We start from the raw sequence: 6640 nt of genomic DNA, 5'->3' as shown, positions 1-6640 counted from the left end.
TTATCGGCCTAGCGTGCATACGTACCAGGCAGATTCCCACAGGTATGCCTCACTCGAGCATTGGAGAAACCCCGGGTGGACGGTCCAGTGCAGCAGCTGAGGTCAGGTGCTGTGGACTTCACCTGTGAGGCTGGTTGTCTCAGCAACGGCAGGAGTAAACAGCGGGCCCAGGGCATGTGGGGCAGAGCACAAGAGTGTCCCTGCAGAACGCTAACCTGGGCACTTTTCTCCTTGCTATAGTCCACCATCCAGAGAGAATCTGAAGACATGGCTACTAGGATGGGTTGTTTTGATTTGAAAAGGGATTTGGCTAATGGAATTATTCACTGAAAGATGGCAGTGTGAGGGCTCAGGAACGACTGCGACCTGTCCAGAGGAGGCACGAGGGAACAGGAGGACAAGGAAGGGTCTGAGAAGTACTCAGAATAAATGTCTCTTTACAGTTTTGCATAAAGCTGGGATGGAGATGACCTAAGTACCTGGCATAGAGACACTGAGTACTTGTTTAGTAAATGAATGGATGGATGAATAAAATATTGGAAGCTTCTGACAATCAAGTCTGCCTGATTAACAATGCCTAAGAAATATGTGTTATTGGTGAACATTTATATTTTCTCTATCATTTACTTATATATCGTCAACAGCCTGAAATGTGTCTTTGAATACCTTGATCATCGGAAAGTAACACAATCTTTGCATTGTTTCCAAGATCTGTGTATGTGTTTGAAGCTATAGGCTATTTTCACAATGCATTTTTGAATGAAAATAAAGCAAATTGAGTAATCAGGAGACATTTCCCCATTTTAGTGGTTGTTCGAGTCCCAGATCCAGGTAGATAAAATTCATTTCTATAAACCCCGCCTTACCAGGTATTTACAATACCTCTGACATTAGGCTCCTTCTTTTACCCAGGGTTTCCTGACATTCCTAACCATTGGATCATGCTCTCTTAACACACTGTATGTCTCCTTTATGATCCTCATCCCTCTTGTGATTAAATATTCTGTCATTATTTAATGTCTGCTCTCCACGCAAAGTTATAAGCTCCCTGATGGCAGAGGCAATGGCTGTCACGATTACTGCTGTATCCTCAGTACTTAGCAGAGCACCTGGAACTTGCTAAGTACCCGATACATCCTTGTTGAACAAAAGTTCACATACGTGAACTCATTTCTAAATATTTGCTCAATATGCCTGTGAGAGTGATGTCATCGCCCCCATTTAGTGGTTGGGAAAACTGAGGCAGGAGTTTTTTCCCAAGGTCACTGAAAGAGTTGGATTTTATTCTAGTTCTTCTGCTTCAAGTCTCATGCTGTCATCTGTTGACTGCAGAGGAATTATCCGAGAAAATCCAGAATTGCATTAAAGAGCTAAAATATGGACAAGGCCTTTGTTTTATTCGTCATTGTCCCTCTCTCATTTGTGATGCTGATAGGGACACTAGCAACAACAGAGGTGAGGACAGCCTGCCCAGCAGGTGTGTTGGATGCGGAACTTGATTATGAATGACCGGAGGTGGGGGAGTGGGGCCTTTCACTCAGCCAGCCATACGGGGGTTCAGAAGAAAGCCAAGAAGGGACTTCTCCAGCATCCTGTGAAGATCTCTGCTGATGGTGACCAAAGAGAGAGAAAAACAGAGTGTTTTTACATTTAATTTGTATTCATGGGGGGCATTCTAAGTGCCAGGCATAATGTTTAGACACGTTCCCTGTATTCATTTTTGTAAATTGTCATAATTATTTTATTGAGTAGCTCTTAATATTAACTTTTAACAAGATTAGGCAAATTAAGCTCAAAATGTTGACTTGCTTAGGGTCACAGAGCCTGGAAGTGGTGGGAGAAAATAATCTCGAAACAAATATTTGTGTGGAGAAATCAATGGATGAAAAAATGTTGGGAAGCCAAGAAAAAAAAAACGGATTTTGGAAAGAATATTGAGATGTTGACAAAAGTTCAAGAGAAGTGGTTCATTTAGAAGGATAATGGCTCTGAAGTGTTGATTGTGCCTTAAAGTTATGACTTACAGTTTGCATGACCATCAATTTGAATTCACAATCTATTCCGCTAAGATTGTAAAGACAGGTACGATTCTCTACTATTCTACTTATCACAGCAGTGTGTTGTTTCACAGCTGGTCAGGTCTGTTTTAGCAATTTGTCAGGTATCTAGAGAAAGACTGACTTATCCTAATGCTTAAAAACAAGCATAATGCATTTTTGATCAGATATCAGGTAGACTACAATGCAGAAATCTGAAAATATGCATGAATGCCATAGATATAATCCAAATTCCTTAATTTTAGGCTGCATTGTGTTAATGTTTCAGAGAAATTGTGCTTTAATTTAATCTTAGTAACATTTAGAAACACATCTTTAAAAGGACATAACTGCCTCCTAATTTTACTTGCCAGCACAAAGGCAGTTCAAGGAAATTTGAGAAAATGTAAGCCTGACCTGGATATTCTGAGTGAGGTCTGTCATTTCCATTTTCCCTTGAACTCTCAAGTGTATGCCAGATACAGCATTTGGGGGAGCTGCCCTGCTGAGGCTCCCCCACCATAATGAGGCAATAATGAGATAAATTAGGTGTAAATCACATCAGTGGGGTTTTTTTCTGCTTCTATGGATTTGTCAAAACACTTTATCCTGGAAAAGCACAAACGAAAACAACTGTTTTCTCTCTGTAACTGAGACAGCATGCGTTGGGGTGGGTATTTGCCTACAGAGTTCCGTGACTGGAAAGCCCACTTAGCAATTCTCCTGGAGTTCTGTGAGCTGGACCACCCTGCACAGTCTCTTTCTATCATGTTTTCCTGTGTGTTGTGTACGAGGATCTCTTCCAGTTAAGGATTTAAAGCTAGCTCTATGTACACAAAAATCAGATTTATATCTTTGTACCACAAAATGAAGCAATTATTTTGTCTTCCAATAGATTCCACTTCCTCTGCACCGGCACTCGTGCTGCCCACTGTTGTCAGCAAGACGGTGGCACTGGTGTAAGCTTCATTAAATGGAGCCCCGCTGACATCGACCATTGATCCCGAAGCCAGCTCAGGTGCGTTTGGCCACAATATTTTCTCCCTCTGCTCTTTACTTCTCTCCAGGGACAACCAATCAGAAGAAATGACCCTCATGCCTAGTGTTTTGAGAAGCAGAGAGCAGTTTGATTTCAATTGCTGACCTGTCCACTAGCTTGGTAAATCAAATTTCAATCTTCTAAGGGCAAAAAGAACATACAGCCTGCTTATGTGTGTGTGTGTGCATTGTACTCTAAGATCCAGCCTTTCCATAGGTTAAACCACAGGAATTCACCTGGTAACTTAAAAATGAGGAATTCAAAAGTATTTACGCTTTAGAAGTGGGATTTAGTATTCTTTAAACATACCATTATACCCTGGCATCTAGGGTTACACATCTAAGGCCAGCTGTGTAAAATGAGCAAACTTAAATTTGATGCATGTCATTACAGAAAACTGTGTCCCCCTTTGTATGTGTTTGGTGGCAAATTGTAGAGAATGATGATTTTTTAACTCATAGCTCTGCTGAGATATCAATCTAAGATGCTGATTTCTTTCAGTAAAATTTCAGATAAACACCATTTTCCCCAACTTTATGCTGACTGTGAGACTCCAGAGTGATAACGAATCTAGCTGTTAATCTTATCGCAAGACATCTAAGACACCGAGGTATGAAAATGGTGGTGCTGTGCCAGCTGACCTGGGCTTCATACCCTTTATCCTTTCCCTTAAATATATCATCTTCTCAAATAAGCCAGAGACGTTTGCTTCCTCGTATTTCACACACATAGCACAGTTTCACTACAGAAATTCGTCAGCTCCCCTACGCAGTATGTGTCTTTAGAGACTTGAACCAGTTCCAAATTCTATGTGATGATACTTTTCATTTTCAGGATATGTTATTCCACTTTTAAAGAATCTGGAGAGTCTTCAATAGTATTCCTCTTAAAACAGCAAGCACAAGTCCCTGTTCAAAACTCTTGTCTTTGTGTGTTATAAATATGCCCAAACCCTCTCTGGTTATAGAAGGAATAAAAATGATATATAATTCGGCACTTCCTTTAGGAATCTCTTTTCCTTTCCCCCACTGCCTCCCACTGTTCCCTCTCTGGGCACTAAGCGTTTTGTAAATAAACTTATAAAAATAAAAACTGAATTTCGTGTATCTTTAACATTTTGTGTGGCACCACACATCTTGCATCCCTGGTAATTTAGTCGTCCATCTATTTCATGGCGAGCGAATAAACTTTGTCATCTTTCTAAATCTTTCTGCACCTACTGTTTGGTGATTTTTTAAATCCTCATCCTTGATGATGTATATAAAATTTATATACTCCTTGGGTTTCTGTTAAGATTTTGGCCTTTTTTTTGTGTGTGTGTGAGGAGGATCAGCCCTGAGCTAACATCTAATGCCAATCCTCCTCTTTTTTTGCTGAGGAAGACTGGCCCTGGGCTAACATCTGTGCCCATCTTCCTCCACTTTATATGGGACGCCGCCACAGCATGGCTTGACAAGCGGTGCATTGGTGCGCACCCAGGATCTGAACCGGCGAACCCTGGGCCGCCGCAGCGGAGCGTGTGCACCCAACCGCTTGCGCCACCGGGCCGGCCACAAGATTTTGGCCATTTTTTAAGTCATTATATATGGTTGTCCTTTGATTGAACTAGAATGGGATCTATAAAATGATTTGGGAGAGTGGCCAACAGAATATTATAATTTTTCTAGAAATTACCAGTATTTTAAAAGTTTTATTTAAATTCTGGCTGTGAAGATGAAAGAGCTTGATCCTTGCAATGAAAGATCAGTCTATGCTTTATTAATGGTCAATACATTAGAAAGTTAACCCTGATAAGAATCCCCCACGTCCTGCTAGTGACAGCTGTCTTCTTCACCAAGTCCACATTGGAAGTACAGTCCTGAATTACAAGGTAGCTTCATGCCTCCAAAGATATTTTTCTGTTATTTGAATTTACATTAGAACATGGCATCAGTCTATGGGACTAGATCAGGATCAAAATCAAGTTACAAACACAAAAAAGTGCTGTCAAGCTTAATAAATGGATCAACTGGTTCTGTTTGATTCATCCTTTCCTGACAATGAGACTCTTCTATTTATTTCCTGGACAAATAGATTGTTGGTGGTGTTTGGACGTGTCTGTCCCAGCCCTGGGCTCACATGTGCATCCGCCCACCTTGTTTCGTTTGGTTGCAGTTTACAAGCAACAAATTTTGTTATTTGGTACTGGAAGCAAGAGTAATGGCAAAAGCAAGGAATGACAGTTGATTCATCCTTTCGAAAATATTTATTGGCTACACATTAAGTTCCAAGTTCTGTTTTAGGTACTGAGGATATAAAAATGAGAAAAAACAAAAAAATATTTTGACAAACTGCCTGACTTAGTAAAAAGAAATAAAATCTACAAAAAGCTAAGAGTAGAATTCCAAGAGCGTAGACAAGGATGGTAAGCCAGTAGCCGGAGACGTCTTTTATGTCTCTTACATCGTTGTCATTGAGAAATAGTTAACCATTTTCCTGCCTACTGTTTCTCAGTAATGTAAAAGCAAATACTATGCCAGGAACTGTTTGGGGCACATTTACTCCTCACAACAACCCTACAAGGTAGGTGTTATTATTATTATCTTCATTTTACAGATGAGGAAATTGAGAAAAGTTAACAGAAAGGTTAAGTGTCATGCCCAACAGTAAGAGATGGGAAATGGAGAGCCACGATTTGAACCCAGAAGTTCTGGGACTAGAGTCTACACCCCTATACACCGTGCAACACTGTACGGAAGTGTGTAATATGCTTCAAAAAGTGTCTCATGAAATGGTTAGAGGAAAAAGAAACGTCATTACTTTCTGATAATTCATGGAGCTGTATACACGTAGAATGAGTGTACTTTGCTGTATGTAGCATGCTCCAGTTTTAAAAAACATGAATATGGGGCTGGCCCGGTGGCACAGCGGTTAAGTGCACGCGCTCTGCTTTGGTGGCCCGGGGTTCGCCGGTTCAGATCCTGGGCGAGCACCGACGCACCCCTTGTCAAGCCATGCTGTGGCGGCATCCCATATAAAGTGGAGGAAGATGGGCATGGATGTTAGCCCCGGGCCGGTTTTCCTCAGCAAAAAAGGAGGATTGGCATCAGATGTTAGCTCAGGGCTGATCTTCCTCACAAAACAAAACAAAACAAAAACAAAAACAAAAACATGAATGTGATGGTACCTAAAAGGCTAAATCTAAATTATCTGTAAATTTTATGAGAAAACACATTTTCCCGACAGTGCTATTGGACTATGTTTCTTCACAAGCAGATGGATGGGTGGGATGAGGGAAAGCACAGAGACAGGCAGTGCTGTCCGCAAGGAAGAAGAGGAAGCTCCGGTGGGCGAGAAGACCCTGTATTAGTCAGGCCTTTTTATCTTCTGTATTTCTGATGCTGTGACATTAAGGGGTTTGCTGAGCCTGGAGAGACTGCCTCTCCCCCGGCTAGTTAATTTCTAGAGATAGCAAATGACTCACCCGCTTCGGTTCCTTCACGTGCAAACTAACCAATCCAGAGCCCATGCTCCCCAAGCATCTACTTTATCACTTACACTCTGGGGTCACCATTCTCTGTTCTAA

This window comes from Ceratotherium simum, chromosome 36 (genome assembly GCF_057802395.1).
Source record: "Ceratotherium simum simum isolate JZ-2026a chromosome 36, ASM5780239v1, whole genome shotgun sequence".
In the NCBI taxonomy this organism is placed as follows: Eukaryota; Metazoa; Chordata; class Mammalia; order Perissodactyla; family Rhinocerotidae; genus Ceratotherium; species Ceratotherium simum.
Note: the sequence above shows the minus strand (reverse complement) of the source record.